At 42.5% G+C, this 24,637-nt stretch overlaps 1 protein-coding gene across 23 annotated transcripts in view; it reads left to right on the top strand.

The window, feature by feature from the left end:
- Positions 1-6,148: 6,148 nt before the first annotated feature.
- Positions 6,149-24,637, top strand: part of SPTB (spectrin beta, erythrocytic) — a 92,541-nt gene continuing 74,052 nt past the window's right edge. For 4 of the 23 annotated variants that reach the window (XM_083442600.1, XM_083442615.1, XM_083442602.1 and 1 more), the window contains exons 1-2: positions 6,758-7,487; positions 10,484-10,552. The gene's annotated coding sequence lies outside the window, so the exon portion shown is untranslated. Of the gene's footprint in view, positions 6,564-6,757; positions 7,555-7,871; positions 7,984-10,483; positions 10,553-24,637 lie in introns of those variants that run through there. The other 19 variants (XM_083442596.1, XM_083442605.1, XM_083442607.1 and 16 more) reach the window with 15 other exon arrangements.

The raw sequence follows: 24,637 nt of genomic DNA, 5'->3' as shown, positions 1-24,637 counted from the left end.
TTCCCAGTTTCCCCCACCCCTGCTTTTAATTACCTTTCTCCCACACATTGTTTGAGTGTTAGTTTAAGTGGAGTTTCCTGGAGCAATTGCAGTGCTTCAGCCAGAGCTGTTGTCTGCTGATGAGTTTCACAGAGTTTGGCTAATAGACATTCACTGCCAGATGTTAATTAAGCAAAAACAAGTCAAGCAAATAAAAATGCTGAGATTTTAGGCTTCCAAATGCTTGGGTTTGAGGTTGGTTGGTCACAGTAGTTATTTCTTAGGGGCAATTCTATCCTGTAGCTCACATTAAATTATTTTGATAATTATGTAGTAGCTCATTTGTTTTCCTGAAGGATTTGCTATCTATGAGTGAATAATGCAGAAAGTGACATGATAGAACAGAACAAGGCAGTCTAACATTCCCATCAGCACTGGGGCCCAGTTGTCAGATGTGCAACATATTGTGTACTAATCTGGTGGACATAGGCTCTCTGCACATCACCTAAATTTTGAGGCTTTTATCTTCCACATCCACACCTCTTAAACTGGAAGGAAAGTATGTACTAATGCTAATCCATTTCAAGTTGTGAACTGGTCCCAAAACTGTGATGATGGGGGGGGGGGCGGCGGAGAGAGATGGCAAGACACTCTAGATTCCTGCAGTTAGATCTTGAATGCATGGATTCTTGTTCACATTCAAGTTAAATCAAAATATATGGATTTAATGTGATCTTGTTCTATTTAAATTAACACAGATATGGTTAGAATGACATGCCATGACAGCAGGCCTGTTTCTTCAAACTCAAAGGTTCATGGTAAGCTATTTATTAATATTACAATAAAGAAAAGCATCAGAAATTAAAGAGTAGGGTCACAGCTAGAAGTACAAAAAAATTAATTACAGGAAATAAAAATAACTATTTCCTAAGCACATACCCACACCCAGAATCCTGGGAACTGTAGTTTACCCTTCACAGAGCTACACTTCCCAGCAACCACAAGTCCCAAGATTATTTGGATGTGGGGGGAGAGAAAGTGCTTTAAAGGTATGGTGCATATGTAGCCCCAGAATAAACCAATTTAAGTCAGTGGGACTGTTGCTGAATAAAATGTTTGAGGATAGCATCTTGACTGACTTTAATACTGCCATATAAATCTGTTTAAATCAACATTGTTTCATTTAACTTCACTGTGCATTGAGGGATGTGGGTCGCACTGTGGGTTAAACCACAGAGTCTAGGACTTGCAGATCAGAAGGTTGGTGGTTCAAATCCCTGCAATGGGGTGAGCTCCCGTTGCTGGGTCCCTGCTCCTGCCAACCTAGCAGTTTGAAAGCACGAAGTGCAAGTAGATAAATAGGTACCGCTGCTCTGGTTCACCAGAAGCGACTTCGTCATGCTGGCCCCATGACCCGAAGCTGTACGCTGGCTCCCTCGGCCAATAAAGCAAGATGAGCGCCACCACCCGCGACTGGACCTAATGGTCAGGGGTCCCTTTATCTTTAAGGTTGCAATCTTAATCCCATTTACCTGGAAGTAAATCCAATTGAATTAAGTCCTACTTACTTCTTCTGAAGAGACATGATTCAGATTGCAATTATTGTTTAATGAGACTTATCTCAAAGTAAGAGCGCACAGAACTGCAGCCCTCTTTTCATTATAAAAGTGAAAGAAGTTTTGACAAAGTATACCCTTCCCATTCTGTCCATTATTTAATTGAAAATGTTTGTGCTTCCTTAGGGCTCGGCAAATTGTTTTTGAGTCATTCTGCGGTGCTGTTCTGAAATATATCTCCAAGAAAAAAAGCTATACTAAATGTCATATTTGAAGCATTTCTGACATTTTGTGCTTTTGACTCCAGGCTATATAGAAGAGGACAGAGACATCAATATTAGTAAATAGCCTGTTTCCACCCCTTGTTACTGTGCAGCAGCAAATCATAAGTCATACAAGTTATATTTTAAATTGATTAAAAACATCTGGAGCAGCCTCTCAGCTCACTACAGCTCCCATAGCTCCTTCAATTTACAGAGCAGCCAGAAGTTCAATATAATCAGCTCCTTTGACAAAGTAAGGGCAGAGTACAAATATTATAACTAACTTAATAAATGTTACAAACTATCTCCAGCCTTACCATATTTTGTTACCTTCAACCATCTGCTCTGGCTATTAACAAAAATAAGTTCTACCTGAGAGCAAGTGCAGCTGTGCAACGGTTTGTTTGTTTTTACTCTAAAGGAAAAAAATGTGAGTCTAGTAGTGCAAGCCTATCGTGTCTACTCAGAATTAAGTTCTACTAAGTTTAGTGGGGTTTACTTCCAGTTAATGGATACAAGATTGCACCCAAAAGTTCAAACTGTCTTCCAACAAGTGGATCAACTGCCCTGGGAATTTGCTTGAAGGGGAGGAGGATATGCCTATAATAACAAATAAAACAACCATAGATCTTGCTTCTCCTAATAAACAGGAACACCCCCCAATTAAACACCAGGTGTAAATGGCTGTCCCATTATGAAGGTCCCATTGCTATTGTTATGAGAAAAAACACTGCTCCTTTCCCAAGAGCCCATATAGAGTCCTTTTGTAGGTTCTCTATCGGTAGGGGGAAATAACAGAGACCAACCAGAGAATATTGAGAAGCAAAGCAGCTAGTAAGCCTGATCTTTATTAACTGCTGCAACAGGGTGCTCCCCAACACGCAGGAGAGAGGAGGAGGATCCCGAGCCATGCGCACAAGTCCTTATATAGACATTTTAAATTGGCAGCCCTGGAGTCCAGGACTACTCCCAAAAACATCATACATACATCACAGAAGGGGTGTAGCCCAAGACCACCCCCCAGGTACATCATACCTACATCACAGAAAAGGCGGTCTACAACAGAAATTTGAATGTTGTTGTTTTTCCTGTCTGCCAGGTTATCTGATAATGCCTTATCTGATTGCCTTTTCTGGTAGTCTGGCCATTCCTTTGAGATGGTAATTACTTAAACATTTGGTCAGTTTGGGAGTTAAAATGGTTTCAGGACTGTCTTCCTGTGCTGCTTCAGACATGTGGTTTATATATTTATGTACGTGTTTGCTTGGTACATTTATTAACATTTATTATACAGTATATCTAAAACCTTAAAATTCTTATAACACTATACTGGAGTGGGTGTCATTAACCAAATAGCTCACACAGTTCTACAGCTCTGAAATAGCTAGCTAATGAAAGCTCTTGCCACTATTGATCCCAGGGCAATTTATCCAACTTTTCATACTAAGTGGGCTGCAAGAGTACTTTGACGCGAAACCCACCCATGGCCCACACACTGCCTTGTCACATGGTGAGGCTAAAAATGGACACCCCCACATCAACCATAGCACTTCCTTCACAAAGTCAGCTAAGCCAGCCAGGCACCAGGCTTGGGGAAGGAGGCGCAAGATTCTGGCAGGGTCCTAGAGCCCTCATAAAGGTAAAGGGACCCCTGACCATTAGATCCAGTCGTGGCCAACTCTGGGGTTGCGGCGCTCATCTCGCTTTATTGGCTGAGGGAGCCAGCATACAGCTTCCGGGTCATGTGGCCAGCATGACTAAGCCGCTTCTGGCAAACCAGAGCAGCGCACGGAAACGCCGTTTACCTTCCCACTGGAGCGGTACCTATTTATCTACTTGCACTTTGATGTGCTTTTGAACTGCTAGGTTGGCAGGAGCAGGGACCAAGCAACGGGAGCTCACCCCGTCACCGGGATTCGAACCGCCAACCTTCTGATTGGCAAGTCCTAGGCTCTGTGGTTTAACCCACAGTGCCACACGCGTCCCTAATCCTGTATTAAGATAGAACAAATGGACAATGTAACAAACAAAAATGAGACATTAGTAGAAATGAGACAAGTTTGAATCTGAATTGGGGCAATTTGAGCACTGTACACTTTTCCTTTTTGATGACCTAAATGACTGAAGCAAAGAAAATGCTGCACAGGATTTAATGAGGAAATTATGGAGTGATTACAAATAGTGTTAATGGATTGAAGCTTGAGCTAAATGATCTCCTGGGGTTTCCCTTTCAACTCCATGGTTCTATCATTGTAAGACTTTTAAACTGATTAAACCAGTCAGACTGCTGGAGATTATGTTAATGACCCAGGCAAGTAACTCCTTTGTTATAAAGATGGCTGTTCTGAGTCTGGAAAGAAGGAAGCCTCTTTTCCACTTCACCCATGGGGATGGGGTGTGATTGGTGTAAGCAAGGGGCAGGGTGGACAACAGATTTGGAGAGACAGAGGGTTAAAGAGCTAGACTGGAGCTGCATAAGTTTTTGAGGCACATGTTGTGTTCTTAAGATGTCAATCTCGACCTATGCTCAGACTATATTGTATATTTGTAAATGCCTGGAAGTTGCCAGTGACCTAATTCCAAAGCCCCCATAGCAGCTTATCCACAATATATTAGAAACTGATTCAGATTTTTCTTGCTCCTGGGCAACTATTTCAGTCAGAAATAGAATGTTTGACTAAATGTGATCAGGCTGGAGCATTAATTTTTTGTAATAATTTTAAAATAGCTATTATTATTACACCCTAAAATTGGTTTAATTCACCTACAAAATGCAGAGGGAATGCTGAGAATGTTTTGAGGTCTAAAACAGTGCTTCTGTTGGATTCCCATCCTGCTCAAGACCCAGGAGTATAATAATACCTTACATTGGGAGTGACAAAGAGGCAGTGCAGTGACTCCTATGATTTTTTTGTCCAGAGGAGACATCACCAAACCCTTCCCTTTAAAAGTAGTTTAGACAAATTACGGTAGACACGGCCATAAATGGTTACTAGGCATTTTTGTGGGGACAGAGGGAAGGGTCTTCTTGGTGGCTGCTCCCAGATTGTGAAACCCCTTCCCTTAAAAAATTTCACTAGCTCCCTCCTTTTTGTCCACTGGCAGGTGAAGACCTCCTTGCTCCAACGAGATTTAGGAAATTGACTGCTTTTAATGCAAGGGCTGGTGTTGTGCTGTTTTTATCATAATTATTTGTATGTTTTGAACAGATTTTATATATGTATATAGTTTTAATTCTGTTCATGTTTAATTGTTTATATTTGTTTTGTTTTCAGCAATTCTTGTTTTTCTCTGTAAGACATCTTGAGTTCTGCTTGGGGGAAAGGTAGGGTATAAATACTAAATAATAATAATAATAATAATAATAATATTGCTGTGTATTGCTTCCAGAATCTGAGGTTGTATCCTTCTGATTACCAATTGCTGGTAATTGCAAATTGGGGGGGGGGGGGTGCTGTTGTGCTCATGGCCTGTTTCCAGGCTTCCCATAAGCACCAGAAAAGCAGCTGTGAAAAACATGGGACTTTAGCCTGACCCAGGAGGGCTTTTCTTATGTTCTTAAGAAGATGTGTTCTAGACCACCAGCAGGCAGACTTCAGCCTTGACAATATCTTTGCACTGGAGCCAAGTGCAAAATAGTATTGAGTGTGGGACAACATACCCTTAGGATTGAAGAACAGGACACATCTGAGTAAATCCTAAAACCCCTGTAAAAACCTAGTTCTTGTACCCCATCTCCAACCTTTCTTCATATTAGTAGCCTAATTTAGATGAGAGCAAGGGATATATTTTTTTGCTTGTGTTATTTATTCTTAAACAACTGGGAGTCAGAATCCTTGCTGATCCTCTACAAATCACTCAGAGTAGATCCCCGTCTATCTTCTGCCCACTCCTTCTAGACTGTTCCTCTGCTTCTTGGTCCTGAATAGGCGTCAAGATGCTCCAGTGGTTTCCATTTAAAATATTCCAGTATTTTTGTTATGCACATAAATACCGTAAATTTTGTTTATTACTTTTTAAAAACGTCTAAAGCTATCTAGAACATTAATTCCTGCATGCACAACCTCCTCTAAGCATGTCTTAGCGACAGGACATTAATGGGAGCAAACCATGTGTTTGTGTCAATGGTGACCGTCTGCCACACAAGCAACTTTCGTTTAGCGAACGGGATTTGTTGACTTGGGAGAAGCAGGAGTTTACATTGCAACAATCCTGCTGCAGCCGGGACCTGAAAAGCGGATTCAGCCTTCGTCCGATGCCCACGAGCGTCTCTGCAGCTCTTAGAGGTGTGAGTCAATCGCCTCCCTCCGCTTGCATAAATTCTTGTCTCGCGTGTTGAGTCTGTAAGGAGCGTTTCAGTCCTCGGTGTGCCTTTCCCTTGTAGTTTCGCCGCGCAGGAAAATGCTGCTGCGCCCGTGGTACAGCAGCAGAGGCCGTTGGGGATCCAGCTATTGCTGCCTCTGCTGCCTGCCGCGCTTTGGTTCTGATGCGGAACAGATTGTTGAAGGCAGCAGCGCTAGCTTGATCGATCGCCGTGACTTGGGATTTCTGCTGCAAGTGAAGGAAGGAAGAAGCTCCTCTCGAGACAACTTGCTCGGTGGGCAGCACGAAAACGCACACAAAAGCCCACCGGGGGCGCGCGCGGGGCTTGGAACCTGTAAACTTCCCATTTTCCACTCGCTGAGGGAAAAAAGCGGGAAGCAGAGATACAGCCGCGCGGGCGGGGCGCGTGTGCGTGAGGAAAACTGCCAATTCTTTTTAACCAGTGAGGCTGTTTTTCTGGCATACGGCCACCCAGCGCCCTAGCTGGCCTTTTAGCCGCGCGTGGTGGGTCAGGCGAAGGGGGGAACCAACACACCGCGGCGTTTTCCCGTCAGTCGCCTAACGGAGCGGCGCGCGTTTTTGCAAGAGGCGGGAGGAGCCAAGGACGGCTTCCCTCCCTCCCTTCCAGTCATTTGCCCGGGGTATCCCAGGCGACTCCCGCTTCGCCGGAGCAGCACGCTGCCAGCCTGCCTGTGGCAAATCTCCCTCACAGCTTGGCGTTCACACTCGCGCCTCGAGAGAGAGAAGATTCTGGCGCCTTTTCCCACTTGTGCCCCCCCGCCCCGCCGCTTTCTGCCTTTGCTTGTGGCTCCTGCGGTCTGGAGCGCGCGCGGCGCTTTCCCTGCTCCTCCTTCTCCCTGGAGCGCCTCGTGCAAGGGCTGCTGTGCCTGAGGAGAAAGCGACCTCACACACTCTCGCCTTGCACCGGGCGCCGCCCGCCTTAGGGGAGCGGGTGAGGGTGGGGGGTTGTTTTGGTGAGGAACGGAGAAGGACTCCCTTTCAGCCTCTGGGCAACAGCAGCAAGAGGCAGGTACCAGCGGCGGCGGCGGCTGCTGTGCTGGGCATCGCCAGGTGCCGCTGCTGGCGCTGGCCTGGGGGGGCCGCTGTGCTGCATTGCAGGGCAGGCGCCTCCTCCCCCGCCCGCCTCCCCCCCCTTCCCTCTGTTCCCTCCCCGGAGGGAGCAGGGCTATCTGGGCCGGGCAGCAGAGCTGTCCCTGGGCAGGAATGTCCCTGCACGCCCAGATAATGTTATTTATATCGCCGGCTGGCAGGGCGGCTCCGCTCAGCGCTCCCAGGACCACCCGGGCCCCCGCGGGTCTCTGTCTCACCGCCGCCCCGCGCTCTGTGCTGCTGGTGCCCCAGGCAGGTGAGTCTGACCAGGGAGAGACGCCGCTTGGCACCTGGAGCGCACGGCGAGGGATGGAGTCGGGCAGGTGGTGGCTCGGGCTGCTGGAGGAGGAGGAGGTGGGGAGGGGGAGGTCGCGATGTCGCAGTCATCTGCCGCCCCAAGCAGGCGGGGTTCTTATAAGAGCGAACGGATGTTGTGGCGGTGAGGAACACCGAGGGGGGAATTAAGAGAGGGGAAGGCTTGCAGTTCCTTATTGCCGCCGCCCCCCACCTTCTCCGAGGTTGACAGCCAGGGGGTTGGCGTTGGCCCACTGAGAAGAGAAGTTAAGATTCTCGGCTGCCCCCTAGATCCGAGCCAAGGTTGCTGACGGGAAAGGCGCGGGAGCGATGGGGCTGAGGAGAAGGCAAAGTTAGGAGTTTGCGTGTGCGTGTGAATCTGCCTCTTACAAGATTTTGGAACTGTCCCATTCCCAGCAGCGCACCTGGAAGTGGAATCTCGAAAGGGAGCCTTTGTGGTGGGTAACCTTTCCCAGACACCTAACCACGTCTCCTTCTCCCACACACTGTTATGTTAGGGGTGTCGATGTCAGGACTTGGGAGACAGCATGCCTGCTTGAATTCAGCTGTGCTACCGTTCCCCTCAGCAAGGTGTCTTGTAGTGCCTTCAAGACAATAAATGTCTTGTGCTACAAGACTTTGTTGCTTTTGCTGCGTACAGTAGAATAAGAGGTCCGCCCCCTCCCGGATTTGCCTCTTGCACACTTGCCCCCTGGAACCTGTTTGGACGTGTGATTTATAGCTTGCTCCTGCTTCCTTTTGTATAAATGTATGTCCCAAACCTGGAAAGGAGCACTAAGTGATGCAATATTATATTGTCCCACACATTTGTAATACTCAGTTAATGGGATTCAGCATTGGAGCATCTCTATTTTGAGGAGATCCTATGATAGAGGAGATGTGTGGGTCGCATGGGCTGATGTAAGCAAGTTGTAGTAGCTTTGTATCATTTGTTGGGTGCAGGCAAGACATTGTTTTATATTGTAAATATAGCTTTTTTCAGTCATTCAATTTTAGAAAAAGTGTGTTTGTTTTTACAGGAGTAAAGACAAGGTAAGGACAGAGCCTTCTGTGCTGATGTTACATAAAACCAGTAACGATTAACCTGTATTTTTTTTGCACAGAGCAGGACTCTCCCTTTAACTTCTTATCTAAATAGCGAGCTAACATTTCATGTGCTGGATTTTTTTAGCCCCATAATTTGTTTGTCCTCACAATAAGCATGTGTAAGCAAACTGAAGTTGCAAGTTATCTCCCTCCGCATTCTACAGAAATCATTCTATAGCTCATACATTCTGTCACAAGGGCATAACAAAGATGTCATGAACCAAATCTGATTTTAAAGTTTTTGCCATTTTCCTAGATTTTTTAAAAATGCACTTTGTTATGTCACTGCTTTGTAGAAAAACCTCAATCAAGTGGTATATAAATATTATGAGAGAAATAAATAAAGAGATGCAGGAGGCTGAAGCCTTAAACGTCATCTTGTGATCTGCATTGTTTATGTGGGTTAATGTGGTTGCTGTACCTACCTATCTATATAGTTGTGGGCTTGTTTGTTCAGAACAGCTCTAGGCTTCAGTTTGGCACCTTCAGTGTTCAGAACAGCAGAGGCTTGAAACCGACAAATAATGGACGAAGAGTATTTTACTTGCTTGGCCTGCAGGGGAACCTTGGGCTGCAACTTTTGTCTGCTCATATTTATTGGTGTGACAAATACAGTTAGTGTAGACAGTAAGACTGTATCAGTTTAGATGCCAAGCAGTTCTCAGTCTGCAAATGGTATGGTATTGCAATTCCTATTTCTTAATATAGTCATCTTTCACCCTAGGATTGCCTTCCTTCTTTTAAGTAAAGGTAATTAGAAAATAATAATAATAACTATTGATATAAATAATGGTATACCTGTGGTTATAAATAATGTCTGCAAAACTTTGAATATGAGAGAATTGTGTGATACGCTTTGTGGATGTCTCAGGGATTTCACTGTGCATGTTTACTTTGAAGTAATTGCAGGGAACAAGTTTAGGATTGCAGCCTTGGACTGTGATGTCATAGGGGAAATCATCAGTGACATTGAGGAGGACTTGTTCCCATCTAAATGTGATTGGGGAGAAGAGTTTGGGCATACACCATTTAATGCATTGTGTTAATTGAGCTTCTGCTTGTTATTTCTGTGGTGTGTGTGTGTCTCTCTCTCTGTGTGTGTACAATTCATAACCACATACAAAATAATCTGTAAAAGCAGGGATGAACAAAGTCTTTCTGCCTGCCTGGCTGCCTGGCTGCCTGGCTGCCTGCCTGCCTATTAGCAGTAACTCTCAGTTTTATGGCTGCATTATATAGGTATCCTTTTCCAACACACACACACACAAACACTTTTCATACCTATTCATTATCTGTGGTCAGAGTCATAAATTATTGTTATCACAAAACTTATAAAATAAATATCTTGTCTGGGACTTAGTCAAATATCTATACTGAAAAGGGCAGTGTAAGTGTTTCTCTCCCAGTCTCCAAAAACATGTTTCTTCTGTTGAGGGTGGAAAGGTCCAGTAGCAAGGCTGTTGCTATTTTTTCCCTATCTGTATAGATAAAGAAAAATTCAGTGCCTGATTTATGTATAATCTACACTATCTGTCTGTGGAAAAGACAACTGTTATTGTTTGGTAATACGTTAAAAACCCCCGATTTGACTCCCTGCTATCTCTGCAAATTGTGCATCTTCTCCGATGTGTCAGAAATTAGAGAAGGGGTAGAAATATAGAGACAAAAGATATGGGACTTACAAAAAAATACCCTTGTTTTTCTTAGCCTAAATATCTGTTAACCGTTGCGGGCTGTGCTATTATTAGCTTTCTCTCTCTCTCTCTTGTACCAACCAATTGTGTATAATGTGCCTAAAAACAGCCTATTCTTAGTTCTTATGCTTTGTTCTTCATTGTGTTGTATCTGCAGTCCCTCTACAAACCATTCGCAGTGCCCAGATCAACCTCCTTCGCCAGCCCATCTTGCGCTCCCTCCACAGTAAGCATCAAATCTGCCTGTGATCCCATCTGTCTTGTGGCACTGCCTAAATAGGCTACCTCTAAATTAGCCTGGGATTTTTTCATCCATATTTTCTGCTTTTCCATTTGTGCCACCATTGTTTGTGTATAATCTAAAGGACTGACACACAACCGCCCTGTGCCAGACATGGTGTTGTGCTGACACTATCCATGGCCCCTTGCAAATGGCAGGCACATCAGGAGTTGAGCAATCACACTGCCTTGCTTCTTCCAGTGGTGCTGCTGTAACTGGGATGTGGAGCAATTTTGACAAATTCTGTGGCATTCTTTCCTTGACTGGTGGCTGTTGTGATTGGAGGGAATTATTGGTATTAGAAGATTGAGATGGGACTAAAGTCTATTTCGTATGTGGCTTATCCTCTACTCAGGAGAAAATGCTCCATATAAAGTATCCTTAAATAAGAAAGTACTCAGGTATGTAGGTTAGGGTTGGTCGGCAGCATCACATTCTCAAATAAGATAGGGAGCTGCTTTATATCAGGACAGACTATTTGTCCATCTGGTTCAGCATAGGCTGCAGTGGCTCTCCAGGGCTTCAGGCAGACTCTGCCACCTGAGTTTTCTTAACAGAAGATTTCAGGGATTGTACCTGGAGATCATCTGCAGGCAAAGCATGTGTCCTTCCCATTGAGTTGTGGTTCCTCCCCTTCCTTTAGGAAGCTCAGTGCAATGCATATAGTTTACTACCATATCAATCTAAACCCATATTGGTTAGATACCAACTCATATCAGCTTTTTGAGGGGAGGAGTCGGCTTGCTTTTTTATTTTTTATTTTGTACTGAACATGTTGAAACTCTTGTAAGGCCTGTCTAGTCTAGTCTCATACTTTAGCCTTGAGCTGCCATGCAACCATCTATCAAGGAACTATTTCCCCAAAGTTGGAGATGACTGGCATGCTAATATAATAGTATGTTTCATACAAGTAGATGTGATTTGTGTCTGTTCTGTTTTATGTCACCTTGGCAAATATTTCCTGAACCGGGACATGAAAGGATATACGTATGGCTTTCCTTTGATTTTGTTATGACTTAAGTTTGTATGTTATTGATGGTGGTAGCGGTGGAAAAATCACATTTGTTGCTATAATAGTACTCAATAAATGCATTATTTTACTGAAATATTCTGAATACTGTTTTTCATAAGTTAGTGAACAATCTACGTAGATTAAATAATTAGAAGTTACTGTGCAGTTTGATTCCCAGGCTAGCCCTGAAAAGCAATGAAGGAACTGAACCTGAATTTGACAGACTATGTCACTGTTTCCCCAGCTGGACGTTCTTGCAAGTGGGTGTTCTTTTCATATGGAATGCATCAACTTGTGAAATGTTGATAACACGGGGGGGGGGGGGAGTCTGGAGGAAATGCGTTTTCAGACCAAATACAAGTCTTAGCCAATATGTTTTATACTGAAATTAGAGCTGGAGAATATGCCAACTCCGATTGAAGAGTCGCATCTGGATATGGCTTGGTCTGTTCAGGTTGTTTTCTTTTGTCTCCGGATCTTAGGGTTCAGGAGACTGGCCCTAAAACCTTATGTTTCCATACTGATCCATGTGCTGGAGCCTACTGGCTAAGCTGGAACTCCTTTACATATTCTACAGTGTGAACTTTTACTGAAACTGTGAAATGGCTGGGCAAATAATATGTTACCTTTTCTTCTGCTTTCAAAGAAGAATTGTACAAAAGGATTGTGTGAGGCTATATTGTTTTAAATTTTGAATTCTTAGTGAGTTGATACAAGTGGTCTGAACCCAGTCCAACATATTTAGTGTGATAAAGCAAGAAGCCCTTCATTATTGGCTCACTGTTGTACAGTATTTGGTTTTTAAAGTTGCCCAATCTGATGCTAGCCAACACATCCATTGCTTTAAGTGCTGTGTGCTTTTTCTTACTGGAGAATCCACACCTGATTCACTCTGTCCATTGTAGAGCTGTTTTGGCATTCAGTGGTATGTGAAATAATAATCTTAAAAGCAGGGGAGCCCTTTGCAGCATGGGCCAAACTCTATGTAATGAGTTCTCTCCTTTAATAATAATAATAAAAATACAGTTAGATTATTATCAGAGCAATAAACATGTTCTACAACAAACTTGGGGTGCCCCATCCGAACATAGGAAGCTGCCTTGTGCCAAGTCAGACTATCACTCCATATAGCTCATTACTGTCTACACTGATTGGCAGCGGCTGCCCAAGGTTTCAGACACTCCAAACCTTAACTGGAGATTTAACATGGGACCATCTGTGTGCAAAGTGTTCCCCCTGAGCTGGAGCCTTTCATTGAGTCATCAACATGGATGGGAGTCCTGTGGTTGGAACTCTCTCCTTTTTTTCTTGAAAAGAAAATGAGTTTTTGTGGTTGTAACAAAAGGGGAGGCGGCTAGGAAGAACTGCTGGCAACCTTCCTTGCGCAACTGCTGCATAACAGCCCTGTAGGGTTGGCCAATTCTCTCTTAATTTCCCAATAGTTGCTGCCCCCACCACTCTGTTTCAGACTTACAGCTCCACATGGGAGGGGAACCTGGGGTGCTCAAAGAAGTATTGGTGCCTGCTGTCCTGAGACAAACACCCTGTATTTCTGAGCCAGTTCCCTCTGTTAGCATCCACATCCAACTGCCTCTCCATGAAACCCACTCTTCTTCCCTAGTAGCACATGTGGGAAATTACCAGAATCACCGTGTTTGGCAAAACCACACTTCAAACCCCAGCAGCCAAATTACATTAGACTTTTTATTAAGAATAAACAAGAGAAGGTAAGAAGACAATTGGACAAAACAGAATGAAAACAAATGGAGCTGGGTGACTCAAGCCTGCCTGCTTCTATGTGAATTACTCACAACAAGGTGTTTTCATCTTCTCAAGAGTACAGCTGTAAGGAAAGTCAGTTGCAGGTTTTCCAAGGGTCGCTGGGGGATCAAATGTACCCCTGATCTGGAAGGGATGCCTCACGCATTGTCTTCAGTGGCACCTGCTCCTTTTGATTAATCAGCACCCATGTGATATTTGGAAGGTACCTAGTGTGACACCTTTTGGGGGGGGGTGTTGCTAGACATTGGGGCAGGCATAGATGGCTGTCTCTTGGTGGAACTCTGTCCTGAGCTTTTCCAAATTTCTTGCCAGACCATGCTTTTCAAGAGGTTGGTGGATTCAGAAGCTAGCAGTATACGTGCTGGGCCTTACTTGAGGAAAGTGGAGGGGAGAATGACCAGTGGCAAGATTAGTTTGTGTGTGTGTTGCAGCCCCAATCCAAATTTCCCTCTGAAAGTGCTGTTGGGTGCAAAGAGGAAGTCTTAACAAGTACACAGTGTTCATATATTTCCCTCTTTATAGTCAATAGCATTCTTGGGAAGAGATTAGAATAAATACAGGTTCAAATAGTTAGATCCCTTCCCCCCTACCACATCCCAAATCCAAATTGCCCCACGCCCTGTGACTACTTTTTAAGAAATTGGGAGGGGGGTGAGGGAAACTCCAGCCACAGAACCCTCATGTATCATAATATACATATTTTAACTGCTAGCTTTCATGAGCCTTGTGTAAGATTTCTAATCTGTAAGCACTAGATGTCACTTCCCTTGGTAGAACTTGAGTACAGAAAACACACATTAACCTCATCAATGGGCTGAGCTTCCTAATGGAGCCCAGCACAACTTGTGTTCCATAAGGTCAAACACAGACCACCATCCTTGAATTGTGTCCTGGCAAATGATTGGCAACACTCCGCTTCCACATCCCCAGACAGGCTGCAAAAACAGGTGGTTTACTGCTTCTGGTGGGATGGCATACAAAGATATTGAGCTGTGTCAGTGTGTGGTTTGATGGGTCATAGATTAATCCAATTTACTATATATATGAGAGAGAAAAGTGGTTTTGCACTGGACAGGCAAAATAAAGTTTTTTTTTACATTTGCTGTTGTCAGACTTAAGTATTGTAGCGCCTCTTCTGTAATCTCTCCAGTTTTCCAGTTTCTTTTAAATGTGGAATACAGAACTCTGTGCAGTATTCTAGAAGGAATCTTGCCACTGCTGTAAACAATTAACAGGGGTAAATTGTTTTATGTTCTCATTACTCGATGTTAATACAACCAGAGACCACATTAGTCTCTTTGGCTATACCACAGCATTGGAAACTTGCATTAAATTGCTTGTCCATTGTAAAATCATTTGAAGAATTACCTCTGGTGTTGTAAATTCCCAGATGCTACCCTTTCTTAATTAATCATCTTTGTGGATCTTATTGATGATTTGCTGCAACACAACTATGTCGTTTTGCAGGTTTTTGTTTGTGCGTATGTGTGCGCACATGATTCTCTTAACTTTTATGTCTAGCCTAATAAAGAGACAAATGGAAAGGTAAATCTTGAGTTATTAATCTTCAGTCATGCCTCATAAGGTGAATTTGGTGTAGCATTTTCGATCTTGAAACAGGTTTTGAATTCATGGGAATCAAAATTTATTCTTTTTAAATGCAGCTCCTCTGGGTAAGGATTGTTTTGGGCATTACTTAGCAATATCCCCATATTCACAATATGGAGCTTCTGTTCTCTTCATGGGTTCCTCTCATAGAGTGATTTTTTAAAGCTACATTTCTATCAGCGTTACCTATCTGTTCTCATACCACACATGAACGTGAATTTGAAGGTCTCTTCTGAAAGCAGAAGCACTCTTTCCTGCCTTAATGAAGAACATGTCATGAGATCAGAAGTCTGTGTGACTTTGCACAAGCTCTTTCTTCAGACCTTGTTACAGCTCACTGTAGAGTTTACATCTTGTATTCTTCACCATGTTGTTCATACTGTAACACAACCCTCAATACATTGCAGCCCTACACCGTGAGGAGTCTGCTAGCACTTGTTCAAGAGCTTTCAGAACACCACTATCAATATTTTCTCCTTCTGCTCATGGTTCTTTGGACCCAAAGTATATGTTTCTTTCAAAGACAAATCCAGGAGCAATTTTTGAAATAATTCAGTTTCAAATTAAATTCTGCAGCAGAGTTGCAAGTTAAAAGTTTTATAAGTCATATTAGTTTGCATAATTTATTTTGAACATTATTCCTTTACAGAATCGAGATACGTTATTATGTATGTTGAGTATTCATCCTGAATCATTTATGGGAGGTTAAATTACATTGCATCAAAGCAAGTGTGATACCACATGCTGTGAAGTTAGGGATTTTTAAATAATAAAAATCCTTCTATTAAATTGTAGCTCACCTCATGCCAAAGGTTTACGGCAGGTAGCAATATATAAAAGTAAAAATAGGTTTATAAAACCATCCAATTAAATCAAGTAGCTACCTTCGCTGACTAGTCTAACCCTTGGCTATCTCAAATGAGCTGATACTAAGAACGAAAGAAAAACACTATTCTTGAAAGAACCAGACTTGGATTTTCTTTTTCAGAAGAAGTTGAAGAGCAGCCACCCAAAATGCCTCTTGATGTGCTCATGCAATTCTAGCTTAGTATACAGGTGGTAAACCTAGGAGGTGTGTTTGACTGAGTTTAAAAATCATAGTGAGACATTGGGGTGGAGTTTTGAGCATACTGACACCGGCCTAGGTCTCACCAGTTGTTCGTATCGTTCTGTGTTATGGAATCTGTTGACCTTGATGCATGTGGACCCTAAATTAAAAGAAGACAGGCACACTTGACTCCAGGAATGGAATTCTAGCCTCTCCAAAAGAGATTTGGACATGTAATATAAATTATGAGAGATGGCAGCACTGAAATTTGTGAGACGGTTGTGTGTGTAAGGGGAAATTTCCAAGGCATTTTGTGTATGAGTGTGAGAGATGCTGTTTTGTTTTATGTAACTCATCTATTTTTAGTGTAAGATGAATGCGGAGCATTTGTGTTTGTTCCATGCTGATGCAGATTAATTGACACAGGACACTCCAGTCGGTGTGCCTTTTTGGAATGTACTGTATGTAGGTTAGAATTACAATATCCGCTTTGCAGTTTGTTTGCTCCTGAGAAACTGTTTTGTGTATTAACAGGTCTTAGCCCAATGCTTCCTTTGCTCACTACTCCTGCAGCTCAAGAGGGATTATTTGCTAAATTACTGCTACCCTTGGCTTTACTTTGCAGTAGGGCAGTGTCACTGCCATGATGGATGAGTTAATATAGTCAGGAAAAATTAACTGATTTTTAATAGGACAGGGGAGAGCTTAGTAGTTCAGAGGAGTTTTGAGACTACCTTTGTTTCATCCAACCCTTCACCATGGATTAATTGCTTTATCTATGTTCCTGCTTGCCCTGTCTGACCAAGCTCTGTGTCTGTTAATTACTGTATTTTTCGCACCATAGGGCGCACCGGACCATAGGGCGCACCTAGTTTTTAGACAGGGAAATCAATTAAAAAAATCTCCCCCCCCCAGCCCCAAAGAGCAGCGTACAGGCTGCGCACAACCTCTCCCTGCCCAAGGGGTTGTGCGCAGCTATGGCACAAGCCAAGGCAGCGAGCGGGATGGATCCCACTGGCTGCTTTGGCTTCCTCTTTAGCCCCGCGCAACCCCTCCTGCCGGGAGAGGCTGCGCAGGGCTAAAGAAGCCATAGCCCCGTGCAGCCTCTCCCTACCGGAGGGGTTGCGTGCGGCTATGGCACAAGCCTGCATTCGCTCCATGGGACGCACACACATTTCCCCTCCATTTTTGGAGGGGGAAAACTGCGTCCAATAGAGCGAAAAATACGGTAATTTGTTTGTTTCATTTGTAACCTTTCCTTCCTCCAAGGAGCTCTGAGTGGCATTTTTAAAACTTTGAACTGCCCGCTGATTTTGGTTGAAAGAGACTTGCCCAAGGCCACCTAGGGAGCTTGATAGCTGAGCAGAGATGAGAATAATACTCTATTCACTTTTCTGCACTTCCTTTTGGCTGAAAGGAGAGGGAGCCCTGTACTCCAGAGGAGATGATGGTCTAATAGTGCATTTATATTGATGTAGTAAATGTAGCATGTGGCTTTGATATGAAACTACACAAATGCAAAGAGGGAGAGATGGCAGCACCAAACAGCATGACAACATTCTAGACCAGCGCCTGCCAAATTTAAAGACACAAGCTCTGCAGGACAACATAGTCTTAATTAATTCCCAGCTTAATTTTGTTCAATAAAACTTTTAATTCCAGATGGGAGTCAAATGTTCCCCTTGGGGTGTAAGTGCCTGTAGTATAGCCTGTGGTGCTATGGAATTCTGTTACATGTGCACACAGAAACTCTGCTACAATGAGCTTTCTGCCCAGCATGATCCCAGAAGCTATAAATTGCTGTGAATGACAATGATGCACAGTGCAATCCTATGCAGATATCCTATACAGTCAGAAATAAGCTCCATTCAGTGAAGCAGGCCATACTCCCAGGTAAATAGGTATACAGTGCAAATCCTATACTATTCAGAAACTCTGTGGGACTTTCTTCCAGATACATGTGTGTAGGATTTCAGGCACACTTCCTTGCTTTGTTCATCTTTAAGTATTTTTCAGTATTCTCAACTAAAAATGGAGTCTCCTTGTTATACAATTCAAAGGCTTCTTCCAAGACTGGTATGATTGGAGTTAGCTAGTAATTCTCTTCCATTTGTGCAAGGAAAGTGCAGAAGCAAGAGCTACATAACATCATTGGACAATTATAAGACAGTAGCAAAGATCGGGAAAGGGTTGCACTTTACAGCTGAACTGAATCATCTTATCACAGTGAACACAAAAGGTGCTTGGAATTCAGTTTTCTTTTTAATGAGTCCATATACTAATCCCCATAAAAGAAAGTCATCATATACAGGTTGCATTTTCCATCTGAGGCTGCCTGAAGTTGCTTTTTAAAAAAAAATCTTTTGTAGAAAAGAAATGTTTTTCAGACCTTTGAGCTAAAATGTATTAAAAGTGGCACCACTTAAATTTAGCCAGGTTTTCTCTCTCAGAAAGAAAGACCAAAACTTTAATGTCTCTTTGGGGAAGCAGATCCATAAACTGCTTTCATGCAATAGAAAAAGTGTGACGCATGTATGAACCAATCTTCCAAACCTCATTTTTCTTTCATTGTGAGAGCTACTTTTTCTAGTGGTACAAGCAGGCTGTACCAGCACACAATGACAATCAGTTAGTGTGGTTGAGATCCTGTTTAGCCATTTTGTAGCTCTTGAGCCCAATCAGTTATTTAAAGATTTGTCTTTAAAAATAAAATAAAAATTTAAAATCCCACTCTCCAGCCAAAACTGATTACCAGGGCAGCTTCCAGATCACTATAAACAAGGCTGTTTATACCCTTACGTGTAGAGCCTAAAATGGCACAAAGTGAAAATGGATTGTGAGGGAAGAGGAAATAACCAAACACTGGTGAAAGTTCTTAGTTACAAGTTCTTCTAATGACCCAATGGGTTGGAAAGGTTTCAAATCTTAAAATGCACACAAACAAAAATTGCGATATAAGGCCTCCATCTAGAAGCCAGGGCCTATGAAGAACCTAAAGTCCTTTCTGGCTTAAGCCTCCTTGGACTCATCAGCTGCTCAGATAAGCCCAAATATCAGTGTGGTGTAGTGGTTAAGAGCGGTAGTCTCGTAATCTGGTGAACCGGGTTCGTGTCTCTGCTCCTCCACATGCAACTGCTGGGTGACCTTGGGCCAGTCACACTTCTTTGAAGTCTCTCAGCCTGACTCACCTCACAGAGTGTTTGTTGTGGGGGAGGAAGGGAAAGGAGAATGTTAGCCGCTTTGAGACTCCTGAAGGGGAGTGATAAAATGGGATATCAAATCCAAACTCTTCTCTTCTTCTAAAGCATGAACCAATTTATAAGACAATTCTTAAGAAGGTGGCATAAATCTATTGAATCCCAACTCTCAATAAAATGTATTTTAAAATATACAAGCATTCATTCATTTTAAAGCAAAACAAATGAGTATTTGCACTAAGTGGTAAAGAAAACAAAAGAATGAATGCTCTGCACCATCACTAGCCATCCTAGGGTAATTTAACATGCACAGCTCAAATGATTTACGCTTTCATAATGAAATTAATAATTTTGTATTTCAGTGTTAACAACAAACATATGTTTGAATAATGAGATCCAGCCAAGTGTTGTTGCTCCAGATCTGGAAGACTGGATCTGCTTTTGCAGCAATGAAGTAGCTTAGGCTTGAAATTTATGTAGGAGCTGGAGGCTCACCCTTTCCAGGCTCTTAGGCCATGATCCATGCAGGTGCTTCCATGTAATGTCTCAGGCAATTATATGGGCACTTTGGAAGCAGTTTTTTCTGAAGTTCCTGCCTAGCTCACCATCTTCTCTGTTCCTGTGGACTTTGGGGGAGATGGCGGGCGAGTCTGAGAGCTGTGTAGTAATCCAGGCAGTGTTGTGGGGAGGACATCCAGTCAGGGATGTCCAGATTCAGTGGCTCCTCAGGATCATCAGCATTGTAGAGATCTGCTCCCCAGCTGAAGAGACCTTTGTATGAGCTCTGGTCAGAGTTGAACCCTGACACTGCATTAAGAAAATCAGGTGCCTGTTGTGATATAAGAAAAGACACAAAGCTTGCGTCTTGCAGATTTTGTTCTGTTTTACTCTTTCCTCAGATTTTGACATTCTACTCAGGTTATTGTTCGGAAATGATTTTGAAATAGTTTTGTGATTTGCATAATCACTTAAGTTGACTTCATTATTATTATTTTTACCTAAAAGACTTTAACCCACTTTCTTAGGTTATGATTTCTAAAGAACCTCAAGACTGGCATAATAACTTGTATCTGTTTTTTTTTTATTTTTATTGAATAGATTTTGACTCCACCTGCTACGGTATCTACCCTCATTTAAATCTATTAAATAAATAAAAAGCCTGGGAATGTACAGATACTCTGTCTACTTATCTCTAGCTCCTGTAAACATAATATTATAATGTAAAAATGTGGGGAAGAGAATGCCCTTCATAGAGAGCAATAGACGCTTCATATGTTGCTGGCTATTCAAAGAAACAGCTGTCTTGTATCAGAAAGTTAGTTTCTATACACAAGGCATTTCTCAAGGACAAGAATGTGTGGACTAGAATTGTTGTCATGCCAAATGGTAAAACCAGCATTTCTCTGTGTGTCTGTTTTTTTGCATGGATTCTATTCCATGGTCTGCACTCTAAACAATGAAAGGATTTGTGAGCTTCGCACATGTCAAATTGGCATGCCTGACACCTGCAAGGGTTGTGCCAGTTACCATGCTGTTTACTGCTAGCCCAAATATACTAAAAGAATCTTAAGCAATTATTAAGTAGGGAGGCATTATCAAAAGGTAAACTAGTACAGTGGTACCTCGGGTTAAGAACTTAATTTGTTCTGGAGGTCCGTTCTTAACCTGAAACTGTTCTTAACCTGAAGCACCACTTTAGCTAATGGGGGCCTCCCGCTGCTGCTGCGCCGCTGGAGCACAATTTCTGTTCTCATCCTGAAGCAAAGTTCTTAACCTGAGGTACTATTTCTGGGTTAGCGGAGTCTGTAACCTGAAGCATATGTAACCTGAAGCATATGTAACACGAGGTACCACTGTATCTTGGTTACTGGACATATTTATTAATTAATTGTAAGGATACCTTCAAGTTGGCATCTGTGATATATAAGAATATATACCGTATTTACTCAAATGTAATGCACACTTTTTTTGGCTAAATGACATCGTGAAAATTAGGGTGCACGTTAGATTTGATGCCGCATTTACATTTGCCAGCAAATACTTTATTGGTTTCATGAGGTGCGCATTAGATTCAAGGGCACATTAGATTCACTTTAAAATGGTATTTCTTAGCATACAGGGAAGCACTGGGATATGCATCTTAGCATACTTGGGTATTGAGACTAAGTTTCCATTGGTGGAATAAGATATGGCAGACGGTGGTATGTTCAGGGAGAAGGTTTATGGTGCCTCATTACTACTAGCTTTGACTGAACTGGGAGGAAACATACATTGTATTATTAAGTTGAAGTTAACGCAGTTTAAATATTTGGAGAAATGATACAATAAGTATGTTAACGCAATTCAGGAAACAGTAACAACACTCACTGCACCCACAGAAAAATACTGAGTTGAGTTGTGACCCACTTCTTAGTCATGAAGAAAAAAGAATGGACATAATTGATATTCCTGGCCAGGAGTCAAAAGCAAGGCAAATTGCTGAAGGTTTACTATGACCACATTGTATTTAATCACAGAATCATTATTCAAAGTATTTTTAATCTATTTTTTGAGGTACATGTGCCACAAAACAAATCACAGCATATCTGAAAATGCTAATCCAAATATAACTTCAGCTCCAATCCAAATAGTCATAGTTGGGTAGAGGAATCCCAGGAGGGGCTGAGGGTCTTCAGCACAGTGGGTCTTCCTGCTGCAGCTGTACTAGCCAGAGTGGAAGGGAGAGGGTACATTAGTACAAGGACAATAATGCAAAATAAAAACTAAAATATTGCTACAGCATAACACTAACAATTGAACAGTTAACAATTCATTTAAAACACAAGTAAATAAAATTAATTCAGCATAAAGCACACCAATAGGTTAGTAAATAATATTCCGTATTATCTCCAAAGTTAGTACCCAGCAATTTCCCATTTATACCAAGACCCCAAAGGCTAGAAACTCCTCTCTACAGAACCCTAGCTCCAATGGCCAGGAGGGTGGAACAATGGCAGATGGAAGTTGCCACCCTGCAGTAGTTTGCTTTCCATTTTCTACTGTGTTTGTGAGAGAGATGATGATGAGACAGAGGGCACATAGGAAACACTTTATTCCAGGCAGCTTTCACATCCGCTCATCTTGATTTCTTGCTACCTTCCTGTGTGCTGCCACATATCTATTGTTGAGGCTTTCTGCCTCTAGAATTATGGAATGTAGAGATTTCTGAGGGAGGTGAAGGGGTGGGGACATCTTGCTGAAGTGGCAATATTAACTTCTTTGTCAGGGGTAATTTGCTGGCTAAGGCTTTCTCAGAGTCTAGGACACAAGCTGAAGCTGCCAGCCCAACCTTGTCTCCTCCTCCAAAAATAAAGAGAACCAGCTGTCATTGAGCCAAAATGCATTTATTGTTCCCAAGGCCAAACCTGCTGTTAGTCCTCAGAGAATTGCTGACAAAAGTTAACCTGAATAATGATCTGAAGTATTTCAGAAACTAGATAGGGACATGTTTCTAGATGTTGATTCTAAAGGCCACAAGGGAATATTACAGCAGTTCTCTGCTCCCTGCTCCTGCCTAAAAACAAACCTCTGAGGTTGTATACATACATCCTTTATCACAGGACTGGCCTTGAATCAAGCATTATTGATGCAATCAAATGATAGCCGTGTAGCATGATGGTAGAGTGGCAAAAGAGAAAGTGGAGCTGTGATAGAAACCTTGAGATGGTGCAGAGACACAGTATTCAGGTGTGTGTGGCAAGTGGGGAAGAGATCAAAGGGAATGTCAGAACTGCTACCTCTTCCAAAAGGAGCAAAGCCTATATACTTGCTCATTTGCACATGCCAATTTAAACATACATTTGAAAACTGCCTGTTATTTTGTAGAGTCTGCCTCTCAGGCTGTAACTCTGAGAATGTCCAAAAAATCGGCACTTTTATGGGCTTTAACTTTCTGGTGCTTTGCCAAGATTGGTGTTTTATATTTGCGCTGGTATTATCAAACCACTTAGTCTCTCCCTTGCATGCTGTGGAGGCCTGGGTCAGAGCTGGTTGCTATTTATGGAGTTGCATGCTGTCTGAAGATTCTGCATGAGAAACACTTAGGAACTCTGCATCAGAGAATGAGGGAAAGGGAGCCAGATCAAAGTGTTTGCATTTGTGGGCAAAAGGGAGCTGCTTCTCAGTACTTAAAACCAATACAGTATATATTGTGGCCGATTCCAAAGTCTACTAACTCCTGAATCCAGGTGGGGTTATTTGGAATATTCCCAGTTGGATTGAACTAGAGCAGAGAGAGCCAGCATGATGCCCTCCAGAAGTTGTTGGACTCTAACTCCCATCAGCTACAGTCAGGGATGATGGGAGTTGTAGTTCAACAACATCTGGAGGGCACCATTTTGGCTGCTCCTGATCTGAAGCTTGCTTGTCACTCTATGGTTTTAAGCATGTCATAAAAGGGTCACAGTTTGAGGAATTATTTGCACAGATACCTATTTTCCAGGACATGGGTATAAGAACGCTATTCTCCCTCAGTTCCCCTTCCCCATTTTAAAAGAAATATGAATGTTAATTTGAATTCACATTCCAGTATTTTATGAATGGGAGCCTTGCTTCTTATCTGCGAAATAATTAGTTGCAAATGTACAAGAGCCATAAAATATTTTGTACTTCTGTGATAGCAAATAAATTTATTGGCTGCCCTGAAACAGGAGATAAGGCAGCAGGTTTTCAGTGCTTTGCTAATATGATTTTGCTGCAATTAATAAATTTTGTAAAAACATATCCATATGTTTTTACATACCGGTATGCTGTTTAGGGAAGCTTTTAATGTTTAATAGACTATTGTATTTTAATATTCTGTTGGAAGCTGCCCAGAGTGGCTGGGGAAACCCAGCCAGATGGGTGGGGTATAAATAAATTATTATTATTATTATTATTATTATTATTATTATTATTATTATTAAGAACTTATAAAAATTAACAAAATGACTCAGAAGCTTCATGAGCAATCTTATACTGAATATTTGCTGGCTGCAGAAACCTCACTACACTGGCAAACACTGGATAAGCTGATGCCATGATAAGTAAGCTAGTGAAAGGTAGAGCATCCTGACAGTGGAGCTTTTTCCCCAGTGGAAACAGGCCTGTGGAATGGCTAAAATGTGGTGGAGTTGTGACTCTGACAGTTAAGGAGCACACACGCTAGACTGCATATCCATTCAGTTCAGAGCCACATTGATATGAAACCCCAAACCTGGCACAAATTTCCCTCCCGTGTTAATGACTGCCCAGCTCAGGCTGTCACAGCACAACTGGCACCATCCGTATATAGTGCCCACATGTGGAGATCATCTCAGATTATAGGGTCTGTCTGGTGGTATGTCATGTACACTTCAGCTTTGCAT

Source organism: Podarcis tiliguerta, assembly GCF_965153285.1.
Source record: "Podarcis tiliguerta genome assembly, chromosome: 1".
NCBI lineage: Eukaryota > Metazoa > Chordata > Lepidosauria > Squamata > Lacertidae > Podarcis > Podarcis tiliguerta.
The sequence above is the reverse complement of the archived record's forward strand: the minus strand, read 5'-3'. Positions and strand labels throughout refer to the sequence as shown.